This window comes from Mustela erminea, chromosome 17 (genome assembly GCF_009829155.1).
Source record: "Mustela erminea isolate mMusErm1 chromosome 17, mMusErm1.Pri, whole genome shotgun sequence".
NCBI lineage: Eukaryota > Metazoa > Chordata > Mammalia > Carnivora > Mustelidae > Mustela > Mustela erminea.
The window spans coordinates 56,094,459-56,115,348 of NC_045630.1; the positions used below are offsets into that span (position 1 = coordinate 56,094,459).

The 20,890-nt window shown below is 41.8% G+C and overlaps 1 protein-coding gene across 16 annotated transcripts in view; it reads right to left on the bottom strand.

Annotated features, from left to right (window-relative positions):
- ESRRG (estrogen related receptor gamma) overlaps positions 1 to 20,890 on the bottom strand; it is a 624,049-nt gene that overhangs the window by 137,401 nt on the left and 465,758 nt on the right. The gene's annotated exons all lie outside the window — the stretch shown is intronic.

A 20,890-nucleotide genomic window follows, 5' to 3' on the forward strand; every position in this document is an offset into this window, starting at 1 on the left:
TTTTTTTTTCTGTTAGTAAAACTAACACACACACACACACAATTAAATCTTATAGGAAAAGTCTTCTACCGCTGCCAAATTTCGGCTGGGAACAAATTTTTATGGCCAGCTAATAAACCTGCTGAAAATAGGGGTTTGATAATGGAAACCCTTCGGAGCCCTTAACTACAGTGTGCACGGCTATAATAAAAAGAATTAATGCAGTCAATTTGTACTACTGTTCTCGGAACAAAAAACCCTATTTCAACCACAGTCTTTTCAACAGCTGATTGGCAGCCCTGTCCATTTCCCCTCTGCAGTGTTGTCAGGAGTCTTCAACATGATAATGAGCCTGTCACCATATTCAAATAGCCCTGTGACAGCAAGTTTTGTGAGTGTGACGTCCACTGCAAAGGGTCTGTCAAAAAGCACCTTTCAGAAAATGAAAAGAGAATGCTTTCCTGATGATAAACCTAATTTCTCCATAGATAAAAGAGGGAGATTTTTCATCCGATTTTGTCAGTGTTGTGTTGCATTTATCTCTTCAAACGCTCCTGTTTTCTTTTTAAAAAATATACTTAAATTTAGATTTGTCAGTGACGGGGGGAGAAAAATGATGATGAAACACATTTTTTGTTCTAGGAAACTGAGTCCATCATGTTACTACGGAGAGGCAAGGGGAAAGGGGAGAGGGAAAACCTGATGCTTTTTCTATCACATTAAACACTGGCGACAGGAGTGGGAGACTAACTTGTTACTGGCCATCTCGTAAACCTCCAGTTCTGTACACTTCATTCTCTGGGGCCAAGTGCCTCCCCCAAATGCCCACGGGAAGTTGCTGGGTTGGAAGTGTGTCTCCACATGGGCACCTCCTCAGAGCTCCAGAGACTCCGTGACTGCTCACAGTGGAGAGAAAGCTCCTGCTTCAGGATCTGAGGGTTCAATTCCCTTGGTAAATCGTGTTGGTTGGCTGCATACTGGGAAAAGCGCGTTTTCACATCGGCCCATTAAAGCATTTTGTGTGTAACTAAGATGTTTAAAATTCCTGTTGTGAAGGGGGAAAAATTAGTTTTTCTTCAGTTATAAAGAGTTATTTTTATTGAAAACCCACATTTTCTTGAACACTGTTTAAATTTTGGCTCCTTATCAATCAATAGATAATCAATAGATAAAAGCTCAGTGTGATCAGCATAAATACAAAAACCTAATTCAGGTATTTTCTCAGAAGCAATATATGTAAATGTACATGTCTATGTATACAAAATACATACAGATGCAGTGCATACATGTTATCAACCAACATAAATGCCTGTACTATACATGAGTATTGTGTGCATAGAACACACATGCAATATTGCTATGTACATGAATACACACACACACACACACACACACACACACACACACACAGAGTGGGAAGGATGTTAGTGTTACCCTTCGGGGATGTTAGCATCTCAGATTTTAATAAAATTCACACACACACCAGACCCACAGAAAACTGGGAAGCTCCGTGGCATTGCAGTGGAGAGGGGGTAAGAGGGCTGAGATGAAGAAGCAGGGGGACAGGAAGCCAGCAGAAAACTGTCATTCCTTCATCCCTGAGCTGCCCTGAATACCACCTTCAGCAAATAAACACATGCAGGAGGTCCCAGAAGTTCCTAAGAAAGAAACCTATGTAGGAATGTAAATCCCCTGCCTACTTTAACTCAGGCTCTGTGACAATAAAAAGAACCTTGTATGTTAGAAAGCACACATAATCTGTCCAGCGTGCCACCATATGGCTTAATTTCTTACTATTCCTCTATTATACTGTATCCAAACATCTTTAAAAGGTATTAGGAAACATATAAGTAACTGTGTCTTGGTAGCCTGGTGTCGGTGAATGGCTCACGTCAAAGTCCCATTTTTAAAACAGTATTTTCTTTAACCCTCTGATTGTATGACTATTTCTGTGTCTCTATGGGGTAACAGCGTCTGAGAAGTCCTCTCACTGGTCAAAAGCAGGGGAATCTCTGCAATTCTGCTCCTACCTGCTTCAAATAAACCCGTCTCCTTCCGGGTGAGGTCTGAATATGCCAAAAGGGCCTGTCGATTAGAGAAAATGATAATTTCATGGTTTTGTAGGTACCACATGTATAAAGCTGACATGACAACAGAGTTTCCTTCGTGAAAAATTAATACACTTTGGTGTGGGGGCGGGAAACCTCAGTCTCTGCCACAGAGATGATTCTCAATACACCCAGGACGACGAAAGTTACAAACACGCGCGAGGCTTTTTGAATCAAAGTATGATTCCCCCTTACTCGTCAACAACTAGCGAGGCTGAAATTATTAAAGAGTTTCTAATCTTTTAATGCCAGAGAAAGAAAAGGAAGCAAAGGGGAAAAGCAGGGTGGGGTGCGAAGGAGAATGGGGCCTCCCCAATATGTGTCAATGCAACCCCTGAAAGAAGATAAAAGTAACTAATTAAGGATCAGCAATAAATGTGACTGATTTTGAGTTCGTCAGCTGGAGGGAACTATTATAAAGCCAATAAATAGAGCTGTAGACAGCTGGCTTTGTGCAGCACCCCGCTCCTTTGCCTAAATGTTTAAACCATTGATTTATTTGGGATTTAAAAAAATGAAATCTCGAACTAAGCCATTCCCAACATACAAAGCAAATTCCAGAATCTTGAAGACTTTCATTGTCTCTGAAAGTCATTGTCACCACCCTAATCCCCTCATTAAAGCTAAAGAAATGCTGGGATGGCATTAAAATGAATGCAAACCATTCGCAGCAATCTCCTGCTCACACCGCCTCCAAATGAAGGCAGGCACATTGCATAATCCCGGCCGCAAGAGCTCCTGACAGGTGCATGATTTATGCTCCTAGTCAGAAGAATCGGAGGGCCTGCAGAGGAGACAGCATGAGCAAGGCGGTGGCGAGACAGATGCTCTCAGTGGGCTTGCAGGGGCTGGCAGGCTCCAGCTAGTTCAGGTGAACCTGGACACTTTAAGTGCTGAACTCCTATTGCCTGGATTCCAACACTCCGACGTGCCATTCGCAAGACGGTACGCAACGTACACAGTGAATAAACCGTCAACTCCAGGCAGGCACTCCTTGTGGGGTCTGTCCAGCCCCGTCCGCCCCGGTGCTCCCCGGGGCCACGGAAGCGAAAGGAAACGCATTTTTGTCAAATGAATTGTATAATACAGATGTAAATATCGCATAGGTCGGAGATCTGCAGTCTTGACAATATGTAGTCCAGGTATGGTAAGTGGCGAGTGACAAGATCTCCGAACAACCCGATCAATATTAAAGATCGCACAGTGGGATTAGGAGAAACACACCTCAGCAGAAAACCGACATTCCTGTCAATTATATTAATTATTTTTCAGATACATGACATGCTTTCATGACATTTTATTCTGAAAAGGCATTTGAATATTTGAGAGGAAATGAGTAAGGAATGGATAAAAGCGAGCGTCCCAAAAGGGCTGAACAGCTTTGAAATCAATCTTTAAAATAGTTTTTCGGGATTTCTCTCAATAGCCCCACACAATAACAATCTGGTAAAGATTATGGTATTGGTTTAAAGGGTAGATAAACCTAATTACAGCTATTGACGACGAATTACTGCTACTCCGATCTCTAGCACAAGATATTAGCCTGCATTTGAGCGGTCAGCAGTAAACCACCAATGGACAGAGAAATTCCCTCCACGGACCCACAGAAACCTGTACAGATCACCCTGTCCCCGCTCAGCCCAGTATCTCTGAGGCACAGAGCTTTGGGCATCAGTGAAAGGGACAAGCATCCAAATGTACAAGCTTCAGGTTATCTTGGATGAATGTGACTTTACTTTCCACTCCCAGATACAGCAGGGTCAAAGGTAGAGCTGCCAATGAGAATTAAAGACACAGGCATCCCTTTAATTAGATAACAGTATTCAAAGTCGTGTAAATTCCCAAGAAGCCACTTTGCAAAGCCTGAGTTACAGTGTTGGGCGGGGGGGGGGGGGGGGGGGGGGGGGGGGGGGGGGGGGGGGGGCACGGAAGGTGGGCAGTGGGCTTTTTTTCAGCTATGCACTAGTAAAAGAGAAATTTTTTAAAGAACAAAATGGAATACATTGTAAGTAATTCAAAATGCCTCCAGACTTTACAGTTCTCCCTGGAGAAAAAACTCAAACAATTTCAAGTCTTCACAAACTGCATCCAAATCCTTTTTCTAACTTCATTAAGCTCCAGTGCTTAAAAATCGTTCATAGCAAGTACTTTAATTAGAGACGAGCCATTGCAGGGAGAGCTCGACAGGCTCTGTGTCTACCCAGCAACCAGGCTGGCCAGGGGGAGAGTCTCTTACTCCACGGGGCGATGCAATGCAAGCGCAAACTGGGGAGCTGACACATTCCCTCCGTCCCCAAAGGGAAACTGGGGGCCTGGTGGAGGGGAGCAGTGCTCTGCGGTGTTCAGCAGAGACTGAAACATCATTCTGGCCTCACCGGTACTCTGCCAGTTTACTATTATATATACAGAGAAAGAGGAGAAAATGTGTTAAAAGCAAGCCTATTTGAAGAGCAGCACGGGGAAAAGTCATCTGCCCTATGTACTCTGAATTTTCCTTGTTTGTTTCACCTGCTGTCTCTCTCCTTCCTCATTTTTCCTCTTTGCCTTCTCTGTCTCTCTGGACCAAACTTTCCAACCCCCACCCGTTGGGACTGAAGCCACCACCATGAGTCCCACAGGACAGGCACAACACCAGCAGAGGTGCATGCAGGTGCCACACGAAACTCCGAGATGCTGCATTTATTTCATGTTTGAAAGTCAATCCGGGTCTGGAAAGGGGTGTGGAGAGGAGCACCAAAGAGAACAAGTCTCATGCTGGAGTAACGTGTGCTTCCTCCTTCTCCAGCTAGAATAATGACTTGGAGGCAGAACTCGAGAAGACAAGTGAAGAATTCACAGGTTCTAAGTGGCTTGCCATTTTAAACTCAAAGTTGTTTAGAGACCTAAACACACAGGAAAAAGAAACAAAACAAAATCTAAAACAGAAGAGTTTTTGTTGAAAGTTCTAGGTGGAGATAAAAGCCCTTTCTTCACCAATGACTCATACACTCTTTATCCTGAAAAGCCAGAACTGAATGAACCCAGGAGCGTGTACAAAAGGAACCAAGAGGCCATAAATTTGACTTTGGAATAAGTTAGCAATGATCTGGATGAGAAGTGATTCCATGAATTCAAGGTCATTTGTTTCTGGTCCGTGACAGACTTTCCTGCTGTCCCCCCACAATCCACAGAGGGGTCTCTCTGATTCTGGCAGGTTCTGCTGACCCTGCCTGTCACCTTCAGATCTCCTGCACACAGGCAAGGGTCTGGGGCTGGAGTCACACAGAGCATTATTGGGGACCTCTGACCCAGGAAGTCATGAAGAGCAGCAGTGGGAAGACAACCCAGGCCTGCTGTGAACATAGCACTTGGTCATTTTGGAGGGAAAAAAATTCCAGGAAGATGACATTTGAGAACAAGCATAGCTGACCCAGTTTTGGTTTAACTAGGCATTGTCCTAAGCACTTGGACAACAAAATAATAGGGAAGATGATGCTAATAATAAGAATAAATAATCGCTAACACTCACCAAAGACTTATATTTGTCAGATCCTGTGCTAAGTATTTTAAATACATTATCTTATTTAATTCTCACAGCAAACTCTGCAGGACAGTCACCCTTAACACCACTATTTTGCAGATGGAGAAACTGAGGCCAGAGGCATTAAGAAACATGCTAGTAACTGACAACCGAACAGCCACTCCAGGTTGTCTATTAGCAAATCCCATACCTTCATAATGTGCTGTGTGGAATGAGGGACTAATAACACGATTCCGTATGTACTAGTTTCATGTTGCAGATATATTAAACCCAGGCCTTCATAACACACTCCACGACTTACCGGAATTGGGCAATGTGGGATGAAACTAACAATTCCTAATTCTTCCCTCCACCCCTCTGAGCTCTCTGCTTTTTTAAAATAGCCAGCCATGAAGAAAAATGAAAGTTAAAAAAAAAAAAAAGACTAAGATATAGGTGCCTTAGCACTTCACGTTGGGAGACTTTTTATCAATGATCTCTCTCACTCTGATGGAAAGGAGACAGTAAGAATGGCCTTGCTACTCACCCCTGCTTCCCCGGCCCATTAGCTGTTTTCCAATGTGCAAATGACTCTGGTCTCCCAGGACTGTTTAAGAGTTCAGCTGACTACAGCACCATCTCCTTCTGGGTTTCAGTTAAAATCAATGCATTAACGGAGGATGCTAGTTAGACTCTGTAACTGCAAGTTAAGAAAGGTGAGGCAGAAAAGGAATGCTAGCTTTATAAGCTAGAGGACTTTCAAAGAGGCCAGTTCCCAAGTGGCATTAAAATAGAAGTATAATTACTTGTAAAGGCTGGGGCATTTTGTTCTTTTCTACCTTTACAAAACTTCTGATAGATTTTCTTTGCTGCAGCACGTAACCAAAGAGCTAAAAATGTGTGAGATCACCAGGAGTTGCTCTAACATTTCCTAGGTGCACAACATTTGAATCGAATTTCTGTTCCTTCTCCTTTGTCACCATTAGCGAACCTTTATTTTCCCATCCGATCCTCTCCGGATCCTAATTAACGACTTCTGGGGAGACCCACAGACATATACGGAATTGTGGAGAAATACGTTTCTTCACAGACCACAAATTTGGACCTGTTGACTGCAGAGCATGAAATTTTTTGCTACAAATGGAAAATGAAATCATCAGACAATGACCTGGACTGCCTCTCGGGGACAGATGCGAAGCCCTGGCAATCTCTTCCTCTAACCAATAGCCCGCGATGGTCTACGCGGAACGGGTGCTATGCCGAAGCAGGAGTCGCTCCAGCATTATTCAAAGCATTCCTAAGAACAGGTGTAAGATTTTCTACATAGAAACTTCAAGAAATAATACCGTGCTCTGGCACAGAACAATATTTGCGGGAATCAGAAAATGTTCCCGTTATCACCCGGACCCCTTGTTTTAGAGCATCTACAATAAGGAATGATTCCAGAATTTTAGCAGCTCGAACCAAAACCATTCTCTGAGTTAAAGGTCTCCCTGTTCACAAAAGGAAGTGAGAACAGAGACACAGAGGCTTCCCTGTGAGAGAAATAATATTTCACCCCTTGACGGTGGTAAGATTAATTAAGAGGAGAACCAAAGGACTTCATTAGGAATATCAGTAGAGGCTACGGGCTTCAGAGCCTAAAAAATCCAGATTGAATCCTGGCTGTACCATGTACTACTTGTCTGATCTTATGAAAGTTATTTATACAAGTTCTTTCGAACAGGTCTTAGTTTTCTCATATATATACACCAATTTATCAAATATCTATGGGAAAGATAGAGGAAAAATGTCCGTCCTTCCTTTTTTCCTTCCTTTTCTTCTTTCTACTCATGATACACCGATTGCTACACTGTCAGGGTATGCAATACAAATCCAATACACCACGACTTCTGAAATACAATTCTGTCATTGTCATATACATATAAGAGAAAATGCAGAAGTAATTTATATATGATGATAGCCCATAAATCGATTCTAAAGGCATTATTTGTGACAAAATTGTTTCTGCGCTCAAGTTTTAATAATGTAATTGAAAGCCCAGTAAAGTAGGTTTAAAAAGAAAGAAAAAAATATGCAGTTACACTTTACTGAGCACCTACTATGTGACCATTAAATGCTAGGTGTTACGGAGGACTGAAATATAAATAATACAGCCATGTTCTCATTATTCTCTATGAGACATGCTAAGTGACTAACAGAATACTAGAAATAAACACTAACAATATTTTCTGAGTGTTTGTTGCTTGCACCATGACAAGAGTATGACATCTATTACCTGTGTAAACCTCAAAATAACCCTCTAATCCAGTTACTATTACAACCCCCATTTTACAGATAAAGTTTAAAAAGGTAACGTAACTAACTTACTTGAGATATCACTGCTAGTAAGTAGTAAAGTTTGCACTGAACCCAAATTCTATTTCTCTACACTGTCCACTATGGTCCTCACCAGCTATGTGGGGCTAGTTAATTTAAGTAAAATTTAACTAAAGTAAAAAAATTCAGTTCTTTCATTGCATTAGACCCATTTCAAGGGCTCTGTCAACACACCCACAGACTCCATCTGATCTGAGAGACCAAGCTTCCTATCTTTACATCTACATTCCTCTGTGAAAAACACGATGTTAAAAATGCTAAGTTGTATGAAATAGAATATAAATGGTGGTGAAATTCAGAAAGGAGAGAAATCTATATGACTGCACGTAATCAGGCCCGTGATGGATCACGAACCCCACGAAGGCACAAGCATGTCTGTCAAGTTTACTTTTAATCCTTAGTACTTAATAAAGGAAACTATATGGAGTCATGTCTCAAAAAGCATTTCTTGAATGGATGGGATAAAAGATGGATGAATAAACGTTTGGACATGGACTGGACAACTGTGCATCATTTGGACCCATAAATAAGTAGAAAGCAGTTTCTAGAGAAATAACCTGACCCCAGCTCTAGGTGTTAAAGAACAGGGGCCACTTCTCACCTAGCAGATGGAAATATTTACAGATTCGATCATAAAACAAGAATCCACTTTCCTTCCAAATATTTCCAAATTATGCATGAATTGGTAATGCCCTAAGACTGGCTAAGGTTAGAGTAATTGCCATTTAATTGGCTTCAAATATACTAATGATTATGATAATGTTGATACTAAAGAGATTTAATCGACCTGGAGATAAATGTCCAAGAGAGGGGAGAAGTAAATCCATGGGAGGTGGAGGTTGGGGATAATTATGGAGGTCATCAGCTTGGGAATCACCGAATAGCAACTCACTACAATTGTGAAGAAACTCTGCTTTCAGAGGAAATTTTGAAATTAAAAAAAAAAAAAAATTTAAGGGCAGGGGAGGAAGAGGAAGTTGGGAGGCCTGAAACATAACATGTTAGGGAGAAGTTTAGTTGGGGAGAATTTAAGGGACAGTCTAGAGAGAAGCAACTAAACAGTGTCTCGGGTGGTCTCAAAGGAAACACTTAAACATCTAAGAAATAAGAGGTAGACCAGCAAAATGGACTTAGCTGCCTGTGGGGGTAACATGCTGGCTGGCGCTCTAAGACAGAACCAGAAATCAGTACAGATCTAAGTCAAAATACATGCTAAGTTAAACTAAATAATGTAAATCATCTCATTTTTTAAAAATTTTATTTATTTATTTGAGAGAGACCAAGAGAGAAAGAGAGCAGGGGGAGAGGGTTAGGGAGAGGGAGACGCAAACCCCCCACTGAACAGGGAGCCTGACTTGGGGCTCGATCCCAAGATGGCGGGATCATGACCTGAGCCAAAGGCAGACACTTAACTGATGCCTGAGTCACCCAGGAGCCTCTAAATGATCTCATTTTTCATATATTCTGCTCCTTAAAGTCTCCACATCCCCAGTGTAGCTAAAAAGTCTAGGAAAATAGTCTAGGTATCTTAAAATTATGATTATGCAGGCTATGGAGCACCTGGGTGGCTCAGTTGGTTAAGCATCAGCTCTTGATTTCAGGTCAGGTCATGATCTCAGGGTGGTGAGACGGATCCCCACATCAGGCTCTGCGCTGAGCATAGGATCTGCCTGAGAATCTCTCTCACCCTCTCCCTCTCCCCACCTCCCCTCATGTGCATGCATGCGTGTGTGCTCTCTTCCTAAAAAAAGAAAAGAAAATTATGATTATACAGCTTATGTAGAAAAGATTTGATAGCTGAACATGTAAGTGTTGAGAAAAATAGGAACTGATTATGATCCCAGATACACATAATCCTGGGAAAAACAGGTTAACTGAAAGGCAACTGCTAAGACACCCTTCCTCTGGGGTTGCCCTAGGTCCCGTATTTTCACCACCGTCACCTATAAGAGGAGCAGCTGTTACAATTGGGATTTTAAAATAGTCAAAATCCCAATACTCCTGTCAAAGGTCTCCGTCGCACTTCCTCCCTCCCAAATCAGTTCCATGTTAATCTCCTTCGACGGCATGATTCCTATTCACGTCCACTTCAAAAAGCCAAAGCCAGGTAAAAATACATTTATGATGCACCTAATCAGCGGAAGCCCAACGCACCTGAGGATCAGTCATCGCGCCTGGGCCGTCCAGTCTACCTGGGTGAGGCAGAGAGCGAGCGACGGCTCCCTGATATTTGTTCTAGTAGCCATAAAGCGACACTGGCTCTCAAATAGCACAATCTGCCATTCACTCGGGTCTGGTTTGCCAGGAAACCCAAGGATGGACTCCCCACCAGTACCATCAGGCTCAGGGAATTTGGCTAGCGCTGGGCGCCTCAGACTTCTGCCAGCTAATTGGCTTTGGGGAAGCCGCTGACCTACTCTCCACTGAGTGGCTTTTGTGAACCTGGAACCCAGCCTGCCTCTCATCATTGATCAACCTTGGCCAAGCCAGCTGGCTTGTTCCTTTGCAGACAGCTTGCCTTAGGGAAGCTGGTTGGTGGCTCTACAGCCGACTAAGGGAGGGAGAGGCAAAACTACAGAACAATCTCTCAGGAAATGACCGGCACTCACTTTCATTTGAGGGAGACTTAGGAAGGAACAAAATCATGTAGGATACCCGACAGGATACAGACAGAGTTGCACTCTGCACGGCCTTAACGAGAAAGGGAGCCAAACAGTTGGCAATGGCGCCCGAATGAAATGGGCATTATTCAAACATTTGTCAGAATGCCTTCACATTAAATTCAAGCTTGATGCCGTGGACGTCCATGCCACGTTGAGAGATGTGCGCACTGGTGGAAAGAAACAGAAATCTGTTGTCTGGAGGCCGGTGGGAGGAAATGCCACATCAGAATCCTGTCTGGCAAGGGCCTCCCCTCGCGCTTCCCTCACCGCACACGGTACTGTCGCTACACTTTCCATGTGTGAGCAAATGTGGAAACAGGTTTACCCCCCCTGGGGTGAAACCCACTAGGAACTTTTTATAATCCAAAAGGAATTTTAAAAAAAAAATTGGTGGCATCTTAGATAAATGCCGGCTTCCTATTTCAAGTTCACAAATGGAAATGAAAAATGGGGACAATCAAATAAATGATTAACTTTTAATAGTATTCCAATTAAAGCAGGAGGAAGGGAGTTAAAAAGAACCTTTTCTTCCCATTTCAATCTTTCTGTCCTCTCTAACCCACATGTAGCAAGGATAGATTTACTCCGTTCAAATGATCCTTGGTGCTGCGTCCACAAGAGAGAACCTACTTCATTTCTAATGTAATTGTTATATTTCAAAAATAAATAAAAATAGTTCCTGAAAACCAGACATGCACAGGGAGTATGTGCCACCCTAAGATCTGCATAAGGTATATACAGAATCATGGATACGTCTTTAAATCTTCAGTACTCCAAATTTCCCCATGAATCAGAGATAAGATCGTAATACTCCAGTGGCCCACTATGGCCAAATCCTCTAAACAACTGAGGCAGACTGTACTCAACGTCAGTAAATCAAACTCGCTCCTTTCTACAAAAGCAAAACTTACAAGGAATTTGGTTCTGAAGTTCAAAAAATTGGAGCCAGAAAGTAAACCGATGCCAAAATGTTCCTCTATGCTCTAACTTGGATTTATGTAAGATGTCATACTCTGTTTGACAAAAACACAGACCCCTGAAATAGGGTTCCCAGGCACTGAACAGCGTGAGTGTTGCCAATGTTTATTCCTACAGTTTATAACTGGCAAGTTATTCCAAAGCTTATGTTGGATCTTAAGAATCTCAGAATGGGAAGTGACCAGAAAAGATACCCTGGCCTTAAAGCCCACGTGGAACGTGACCCTATTCTCTACATCTCTCGCAACGATGGGAAACTCACCGCCTTCAAACACAGTTCATTCTATTTCTGGACATTCAATGAAGAACTCAAATCAATGAAATGAGTCTGACTTTTGTTTTTTTTTTAATGGTTGACTTAAACATTCTTTTAAGAGCTCAGTATCTCCTGAATAGCCATAGCCCCTGAGAATCCCAAGCTAACTGTACACTTGAATATCACTATGGTTCGCAAAGACGAACTATTTTAAACAAATACAGAGCACAGGCAATAGAGCTAGAACGCCTGCCATAAAATCCAGTCTCTTATCGTGCCTTGTGAGAACTCTGGCAAGTAACATTATCACTCCAAGCTCTCATTCCTCTGTGAAATGGGGAAATACCCACCTTCAAGGGTCATTGCAAGAAAGAACAAAAAAAAAAAAAGAAAAAAAAAATCTAACGAAAGCACATAGCACATAGCTTAATGCATTTTAGGCTCCTAGGAATATATGTTATTACCCCCTTACTCGCAAAACTTTCCCTGTTCATTTTGAGACAGACGGTTCAAGTTTCCTACCAACAAAGCATGTCAAAAAAAAAAAAAAATCACAATCTGGTAATGCAGTATCTGTACATGAAATAACTTTTTATGGGACTTAACTATATTCCCAAACGGCTTCATGTCAGGACAAAGCTCAGAAAGAAGGTGCTCTTTGCTATTGCTTATATTATAACTTGGGAGTTTTGCTCAATACTCTGCATTAATGAGGGAGCTTCTTAGGATAATATTACAACAGAGAGTGCAAGAAATACCAGTGAGGTCAATGCAGTTCTATTAACTGTCATCTAACACAGAAATATTTTCCTTGAATACCATTAAAGCTTTCTCCTTTTCTTTGTTCTGCTTTTTGAAGGCAGTAGGAACCCAAATTTCCCTACCAATAATTTCTGTTTTCGACTTGGCAGCATAATGATATTAGACTTGAGGAAAAAAAAAAATCACCTTGGCAATGTCTTCTTCAGAGGGTTTTTACAAAAGATACTTTGTTAGGATAAATTGCGCCAAGCAGGTTCTTTAAGTAAGCAAAAACAAATCAGCTTGTTACCAAATGACCTGAGTAGCTTTCTATTTTTTAAAGAGAAACTACCTGGAAAATGTTATACCCTTTAAATGGTCATTTTGTTAAAATGGAAGCTATGAAACAGAAGGGTAATTAGACAAGTAAGTTGCTCTTTGCTCTCCTGCTGATAGGGTAAACCCAGAAGACTCTCAGAGCTCCCACTGCCATATATAAATCAAGACACAAGCTGTGGTTGTAGGAAAACAGTTCTGGGATAATTTTTCATTAGATCCTGGGGGCTCAAGACAACTGACTGAAGAGAAGTAATGACAGCTCAATGAATAAATGTATGATCCGTGTTCTGTCTCATACACCTGCACGGATGTGCACGCACACACGCACACGCACACACACACGGACACATACGTCTTCTCAAAGCTAAAAAGCCTGGACTGTGATGAGATCGCTCAGAAGAAATAGGGCCCTGGACAAAGAATTTTCTAAGGTGGGAGAAAAAAGGCCAGTGCCACCTTTCTACTGCTACCATTTCCTCCACCCAAAGATTTCCTAAACGTTAGGCCAGCCCTGTTAGTTCATGAGTCAGAGTAAAATATGAGGCTTTTCTGCTCGAAAGCGACTGGCAATGACTTGGCAAGCCCAGACTGAAGCAGAGCATAGATGAGGGAACCTTCTTAAGATACTGGAGATCCATCCACCCAGGAATGGAATAAAAAAGAATTCTAGGGACACCTGGGTGGCTCAGTCAGTTAAGCATCTGCCTTTGGCTCAGGTCATGATCTCAGTGTCCTGGGATCGAGTCCCATATCCAGAGCAGGGACCCTGCTTCTCCCACTGCCTGCTGCCCTCCCCTACCCCACTTCTTGTGCATTCTCTCTCTCTCTTTCTCTCTCTGGCAAATAAATAAATAAAATATATATATTTTTAAAAAGATAATTCTAGATCCTCAGACTTTTTGAGGTTAACTTCTTTCCCTGGGGACCTGTCCAGAGACCGACACTAACTCAGTCCGACAAAACAAATGGACCTAAACGTACTGTTCCACGCTGGGCCTCACACTGTGCCCTTCGGACCTCCAAAATTTCTGGCACGTAATGCCTCCTCCAGCTCACATTCGGCCCAATACTGTGGCTGCTCAGCGAATCCGTAAGCACCTTTTCCTGACCGGTCTCCCCCACTGTCTGTATCTTCGGTGGCCTCATCCGACCCCAAGTGAGAAAAGCTTGGTTTCCTGAGATCAGAATCCTACGGAAAAGGCCCTTCTTGATGAAGGTCACTTAGAACTTAGGCCCAACCCCCTTTTTAAACCCACAAGCTCTGCTGCTTCCTGCGAGCACCAGGACACTTTCCCATTTCTTCTCCCCCCACATGAATGTCTCAGGCACTATCAGCCTACGGTGCTGAGACTGGGGCCAATCCACCTGAGGCCGGCGAACGAGAAGCCCCTTGTTCGGCCACGATTGCCGCGAAGCTCGATAGAGACCCAGAGCCTGAAAGGTGACCTACCTGACTTCTAATCCCATTCCCACTCTGGCTGCAGTGGGTCACCGTGTAAGTCACTGAAACCCTCTGAGCCTTGGATTCCTCATCTGATTAACGAGACTCTCACACCCAGGGTCCCCTGCTTTTATCTACCGAGTGAGGCTTTCAAGGTGTTAATGGAACCTTAATATGCTGTGCCCTTTCCACACCGAATGGTGACTTATCCCAAATGCAGATCCCCATCCTTGGCTTTGCCTTTATCCTAAAGAGGAAGACCCACAATCCTAACTCAGCTACCCAGAATCTTCATGCTCGTTGTTTTGGGACTTTAAAAAGTAGGGGTGGGGCGCCTGGGTGGCTCAGTGGCTTAAGCCTCTGCCTTTGGCTCAGGTCATGATCTCGGAGTCCTGGGATTGAGTCCCACATCGGGCTCTCTGCTCCGCCTGCCTCTCTGCCTACTTGTGATCTCTCTCTCTCTCTCTCTCTCTGTCAAATAAATAAAATCTTAAAAAAAAAAATGTAGGGGGAAATATGAAATACCTCCCTAATAGAAACTTACTCTAAAAATGTCAAATCAAATATGAAAAGCAAACGTGCTTATCAATAAAACATACAACTATGTCACTGGTTTTGTTCATTTTAATGACTCCCTTCTCCCCCAGAGGAAATATTTAGAAGGCATCTAAATGATATAAAGTTGCTCTTCTCCTCTCCTATTTATGTCAATATTTTTATTTTAAAACTGTATCAACAAAACTTCCAATAAATCTGACCGGTAGCAATACAGCAATCCGTGGTGAGATTTCAGATGCTCACAGAGATGAAACGCTACCGACTGCACTTCAACATATTGGCAAGGGTTGGTAGGGACTGTGAGGTAATACAGAGAAAAAGTTTTTCAAACACAGGCAAAAGTGCAAGACCTCATTTCCTGAGTATTTAAATATCTATTGACCGCTCCACTGTTCCTACAACTCTCACTGCTATAAACTGTGGCAAAAATATCATATTTTCTCCTTTTCCAGAAAGACAAAAAGCAACCAAAGAATTAACCGGTTAAGACAAAATTTATAAAAGAGCACAACGTATATAGCCAAATCAAGTCTACAAATCATAGTTCCTATGGTTTGACTTGCCTCACGGACATCGTCAACAGCATCATCATAATTACAAGTATCTTCATGTCTATGCTGGTATAATGTTTCTACAGACCTTCTAACATTTTCTAAATAAAACTTCCATCAGAATAGAAGGGATGAGAAAGAACATGGTCTAAATGTTGCCCTGCCCGTGGGGAAATGAAGACAGAAATCAATGGATTTCCTCCAAATCACAACCTAGGGAACAGGAAAAGTCGAAATCAAAAGCTAGAGCATGGTATTTTGCCAGACACAGGGGAGAAGCTCAGTTAAGACGTATGGAGGGGTACTAAAACTCATGTGATACTCTAGTTTTTTCCCATGATGCTCTGCTATCAAAATGTCCTTGGTAAAATTTAATGTGCCTATGAGACTAGTCAAGTTCTTACACTTCTCCATGCGCATTTTAAAATGTGTGTAGTTTGCCTGTTTTCTCTGAATGACAAAGGAACGAGGCTTCCTTTCTACTGCTCAACCAGTAATCAAAGGCACTCCTCACCTATGCTGTTGTTGTTAAAAACTGCTGCTTGAAGTCCCCTTTTTCTTTTTTAAACTGTTGTCTTTCTTTATTTGACCTAAGGGTAGATATTAAAAACTCAGTGGGTTAGGCCTCTGACTCCTGATCTCAGCTCAGGTCTCGATCTGACGGTCATGAGTTCAAGCCCCGCATTGGGATCCATGCCAGACATGGAAACTCCTTAAAAACAAATAAACAGAACCCAAAAAACTAAATCTCCTCATGAAATTGTGGAACAAATTTTCATCTATTGATGTGTTTCTATAAAAAATTTGGAAAGGACCCCCAAGGTCCTTGATATTGCCAAAAAATAACAAAATGTATATGAATTTATATTAGAACAGCAGGTGAATATCATATACCCAGATTCTAGCTCCGAACGTCACCTGCTAACCATGTGCCAGACCCTGTGCCTCTATTACCTCTCTTGGTTTTTCAAAAACCTCACAAGGTTAAGTTCTATCTTCAGTCCTATGTTCACAAATAAACAGGCTCAAGTAAATAGGGTCTTAAAGGTTGTGGAAATTGTGCAGGTCCAGGAAGTGGGAGAGTCAGGGCTAGACTCTCGGACCCCCTGACCCCACAGCTTGACCCTTACTGTTTCTAGCAACAACAAATAATGTTCATTCAGTCCTCATTCTACACCACATGCGTGCTGGACACGCCCGGTGCAGTTTTTTACTAATCATTCACATTTCATTTGCAAATGCTACTGTTGCTACCATCACTTTACAGATGATGAAAGGGAAGATCAGAAAGGTTTAAGTAACCTTTAAAAAAAAAAAAAATAGGCATAGTGGGGCACCTGGGTGGCTCAGTCAGTTAAGCACCTGCCTTTGGCTCAGATCATGATCCCAGGATCCTGGCAGTGAGCAGCCCTGCGTCGGGCTCTAGGGTCTGCGGGGAGCCTGCTTCTCCTTCTCCCTCTGCCTGCCACTCTCCCTGCTTGTGTTCTCTCTCTCTCTCTTAAAAAGTAGGCAAAGTGAAAAGCATCTCTTTGACATGAAATAGCTGTACTGGCCCTCCATGCTGCCTTGATTCTGCTATACTTTGGCAGACAGGCTGGCCTGGCTGGGTAAGGGAACGCTGTGCATACCTGGGGGCACCTCGCTCTCGTCTACAAAAGTCAAAGAAAAATTGAGTTGCCAAGGTGAAACCCATCATACCAGTAAACAGCAAAAAGCCCTTCAATCCTTCGATCAGTGAATTCTATACCTAAATAAAATAATTATAGCTTTCATAGAATGTCTCTCTTTGCCACTGACAGAGTGTAAACCGAACCAGTATGTCCGGCAATAGCCTTTAAATAACCAAGGAGAGAGATCAAAATAAAAATAAATCTTGACCAGATTTATAGGTGCACCTTGATTAGTTCTTGTTTTTTTCCTTCAAATAAGCAATACCTGAAAAAAATGAAAAGGGAATGTTGAGACCAGATATCTTGTAATAGATGGGGTTTCGCTGACATACAGTATGGCACAATGCCGAAAATCGAATGCTTGCCCATCGTTCATGAGGCTTACCAGCAAAGTAGAGCCCAGAAAAAGAAAAGGGGATTTTTTTCAGGATGTGGCATGGTGCAGCCACTTGAATTTGAATGAACTATCATTTTTTTTTTTTAACTATGCTTCTTGAAGTTTTTGTTTGTTTGTTTTTGTTTTTAAATGTTGCAGCACTCTGTCATTTTCTCCACACAACTAATCATTCATTGCTAATGGTAACGATTTTTTGACTCAAAAATTCTAGAGACCTGGGGCGCCTGGGTGGCTCAGTGGGTTAAAGCCTCTGCCTTCGGCTCAGGTCATGATCCCAGGGTCCTGGGATGGAGCCCCGCATCGGGTTCCCTGCTCAGTGCGGAGCCTGCTTCCTCCTCTCTCTCTCTCTCTCTCTCTCTGCCTGCCTCTCTGCCTACTTGTGATCTCTCTCTGTCAAATAAACAAATAAATAAAATCTTTAAAAAAAAAAAAATCTCTCCACAAACATGTAAAAAAAAAAAAATAAATTCTAGAGACACCTGGGTGGCTCAGTCGGTTAAGCATCTGCCTTCTGCCCAGGTCATGATCCCAGGGTCCTAAGACCGAGCCCCGCATCGGGCTCCAGAAGGCTGCTTCTCCCTCTGCCTGCAGCTCTCCCTCCTTGTGCTCTTTCTCTCTGACAAATAAATAAATAAAGTCTTTTGAAAAAAACATTCTAATGTTAAAATCCGATGTAGTTCATTCAGACATAATTCCGGCACTGGCTAACGAGAAGGCATAGCCTGTAAGAATTTAACGATGCACAACGTGATGCAACCGGACTCATCTGCCCACTAAGCCATCACTTCCCTTTGGCACCCTACATCATTAGTAGAAACATCAGTCAATAAAACCAGGGATTATCGTTTTTAAAAGAGTAAAGTCTCCTTTTTCTATAAACCACCTTTTTTATGAAAACTTCTTTATTTCCCTCAGGCAGCCCTTGATCGAAGATGTATTTGGCTAGTTGAATAAAAATACCTGTTAAAGGAAAGAAGGTTCCCATCAAAGCTGTTGAAATCTGATTTCATTTCAGATTCTATAACTAATGTTGTTTTTTGTTTAAATAGATTTTGTCTGTCAATTTCCAGGCCTGCTGTGCCATCAGCCTGTAAGGACCGCTGTGGTCAACACGGGGGTTGTAGCAGCAAATTTTATTATGGACTGGTAATTGAATTGAACAGGTTTACATTTGAATAGATTTACTACATCATGATCCCTGACATACTGCACGGGACCGAAATCCCTCTCCGTCCATAAAGATACATTTAAGACAGGATCACTCTCTCCAGGCTGAGGAGGCCAGTCTTGAGCCAAGGAGATGGCCAAACATAATTGTGTATTTATATGCAGGGTGCAGTGCGATATTTCACGACATTTTTAAGTACAAAAGAAAAGGAATATTCTGTATTTACTCATAGCCATCCTTTTGCAGGGAGGGGCTTAGAGAACTGGCATTTTCCCATCAAAGTGGGCATAAGGAAGTAAAGGAAAATAAATTATTATTGGAGTATATCAGCAACAGCAGCAATTCCCTTGAAAACAGACCCTCTAAAGGCTTGATAACAGCAACTGAAGAGGTGTGAATTACAGATAAGCACCGGCCCATTTCTTTCACCAATATTGTTTAATTAAACACAGTTCACACCTCCTGGGTCACTCTACCCACCTTCCAGAGTGCTCCTGCTTAAAAACCACAATGAGGGAAATTATTTAAGGGACACTTTATTTCTGGTTTCACTTCATCCATAAACCTGGGAGTGCAAAGAGGTGAAAAAATCGTAGTAGTAAAATTAAACTAGTCAAAAAATTCTATCAACCTGTAAATGGAAACACATCTCCACGTACTTTAGTTTTTGAAAATAAAATCCACATCTAGGACACATCCATCCAAAGTGCTAATTGATCTATTACTTTTATAACACTTTAAAAAATGCTTTGTTCTTTGGACATTATTCCTCAACTCCCAACTTCTAATTAACTGTTTCTGAATGAGCTTTAAGTTCCGTGTGAGTCTCTACACCTCAACTAAGTGGCAATATAACGACCGGAAATGGACCATCAGTTACTTCTCACGTTACTGTGAAGGAGGTTTTGCTTGTTATCTACGCTAGGATTTAAGGCAATTACCAAGATAAAGTTTCAACCTCAAAAGGAATAAGCTGTCACCATCATTCTGACTCAAAGGAAAATTCCTCGTCTTGTGGGTTGGGTCATTATGGTTGGGTTTTTATACATATTTCTTCCTTTATCAAAACTCTCCCACTGGCTTTTCCATGTCAGTTTTCTCTAGCAAGAACAACCATATTTGACTTTCTCACTGCCCCACCGCTAGAGCCTAGACTCGTGCCTGGCACAAAGGAGTAACGTAATAAATATTTAGCAAGTGGATTATAAATGCAAAATATATCAACTATGAAAAATCCTAATGGTGCCAAAGGCTGTACAGAGGAAAGAGTATTGTATTCATATGCCCCCTCCTTGTTGCACTCATAGTGTCACACTGTCCCCAATCCTCGCTTACCCCACTTCCACTTCTCCACGTCCAGTCCAGCACGAAGCACACATTTCCCTCATACCATTCTTTTTCCTTTCTCTCTCTACAGATATTTTAATATGAATGATTAAAATAGACAAGGTTATACATTTTTAATACAAATACATATTCTTATATAAAAATAAACTCATATACACACTGAATCATATGACTAGTGAACTTGCACTTTATTTTTTTATTATTATTTTTTTACTTGACAATATATCTTGTGTGATGTTTTTATAAGGCTTTAATGATAAAGTCACACACTCTTTGTTTATAGCTCCCCCCACCCAACCCCACTCCAGGGGAAGAGGAGAGGCAAAGATAAGAAGAGTTTGAGAGGGTCTTCTTTGTTCTTGTCAAATGATGGGTTAGTTCTGAGCGGTCTAATAAAGGGTGGAGAAATGGGGCATGAATTCTACATCCCCCCAAAAATAAGTGATCCATTCACCTTTCTTGCATTAAGAACAAACCAGGAAAAATTATGAGATCTAGGAATGCCAATTCCTGGTTTGCTGAAGCTTTGGTTTGTTCTGAGGGAATAAACACTTGGATCTATTTGCATTTAGAAGTTAAAAAACAAGGGATCTCCAGTAAGACCAAATATATAAACTAATAGGGCCAACCCCATGATATGTCATGACTCAACAGAAGCAATACATTTAAATGTAGTTTGTAATTTGCCTAATTTTCTTTCAAACTTTTGTCACTTCATAAAATTGTCATATTTATATTAAACTCTGGCAAATTTTCTGAAGAGAAAGAGATAGTAAAATCTAAAACCGTAAAAAAAGAAACACACATCTACAAAAA